Below are 1,876 nucleotides of genomic sequence, written 5' to 3'. Positions count from 1 at the left end.
CGCCTGGGGTTTAAGCCACCGGGTCCGGGATGCGAACCGCGGTCGACCACGTGGGAGTCCAGCGACATAGCCATTACGCTAACTGCTGGTTCTCTTTAAAAACAATTTTTAAGACAAAGTATTTTCTCAGACCCTTCTTTATCTTGTTATTCCTCACATTTCCTCCTCCCACTTAGGAGAAGCAAAAGTGCAGGACATTTGAGAAGATACCTGCATCTGAACTGTGAACTATTTCTTTCTGGGACTAAGACTATTGAAGATTTTTAGCTGAGATTTCACCCTCCAGACATCAGTCTAGAGAGTGATAGGTGCTCCTCTGTATCCTTTTTTCTGTCTCTCTCTACATTTAATTTTTTTGTTTTCTTTTTAAAGTAATGTATTTTCTTTACTTTCAGATTCTTCTTTATCTTGCTAATTCTGACCTTTCCCTTCGTCCATTTAAAAGAGGCAAAAGCACAGGCCTTCTGAGAATATTCCTGTATCTGAGCTGTGAACTCTTCCTTTCAGTCGCTAAGACTATTGAAAACAACCGACATAACCAACTGAAATACAAAATATCATCATAGAATACTATGACCAAGTTTATGTCGACAAAAACGAAAACCTAGATGAGATGGACAAATTTCTGGACACAATTGAACCAGGAAGAAATAGAACATCTGTGTAAACCCATAACACAATGAGATTGAATCAGTAAACAGTCTCCCAACAAAAAGAGTGCATGTCCCAATGGCTTTACTTCTATATTCCTCAAAACTTTTATAGAAGAACTAACACCAGTTCTATTTCTAAAGATGCAAAAAGAAAGAACCCTCCCAAGTTAAATTATTCTCAGCAAGATACTAGCAAAATTATATTCAACAAAACATTAAAAAGATTATATACCATGACCAGACAGGCATTATTCCAGGGACACAAGGATGGTTCAACATATGCAAAACAATAAATACACTATATCACATTAACCAAAGGAAATATAAAAACCATATGATTATATCAATTGATGCAGAAAAAGCATTCAATAGGGACCAGCAGTTGACATAATGGCAATGTCACTGGACTCCCATGTAGTTGACCATGGTTCGAGTCCCAGATCCAGTGGCTTAAACTCACGCTGGGTGTGTGTGTGCATGCATGCCCAAGATCCCAAGAGGAGAATGGAGGAGAAGGGATTGCAGCGTGGCCATCCCCTCTGGGAGATGATTTCTTGCTTTCTGTCTCTCTGTCTCTCTCTGTCTTTCTGGCGAGCACATGCACCCTATAGCAAAAAAGCCTCTCAAAAAAATTTAAAAAAGCATTCAATAAAATACAACATCATTTTATGATTAATATTCTCAGCAGATTGCTGTGAAGCCCCCAGCTAGTGACCCTCTTCTTCCAGACCCCATAATCTAGGAAAGGACAGGGTTTTTGCAGCCATCTTTATCTCAAGTGTATGCTGTCTTTTTATGGGCCCAACATCACTACTATAAAGCCCCCAAGTGGCCTCCCTGTTTTTCCAGACCCCTAGAGCTAGAAAAGTACAGGAGTTTTGTAGCTGTATCCATTTCATTCGTGTGATGTCTTTCTGAGTGCAGCATCACTTCTGTGATGACCAGCTAGTACCACTCTTCTTACAGACACCAGAAGCTAGAAGAGAACAGGATTTTGGCAGCCATCTCTATCTCAGTCTTGTGCTGTCCTTTTGTGGATCCATAATCACTGCTGTGAAACCCCAAGTCAGTCCCCCTCTTCTTCCAGACCCCAGAAGCTAGAAAAGGACAGGATTTTTGCAGCTGTCTCTGTCAGGAATGTGCTGTCCCTTTCTGGACCCAGCATCACTGCTGTGAAATGCCCAACCAGTCAGTTCCCCTCTTCATCAGACCCAAGAAGCCAG

This window comes from Tupaia chinensis, unplaced genomic scaffold (genome assembly GCF_000334495.1).
Source record: "Tupaia chinensis unplaced genomic scaffold, TupChi_1.0 Scaffold147773_1, whole genome shotgun sequence".
NCBI lineage: Eukaryota > Metazoa > Chordata > Mammalia > Scandentia > Tupaiidae > Tupaia > Tupaia belangeri.
Note: the sequence above shows the minus strand (reverse complement) of the source record.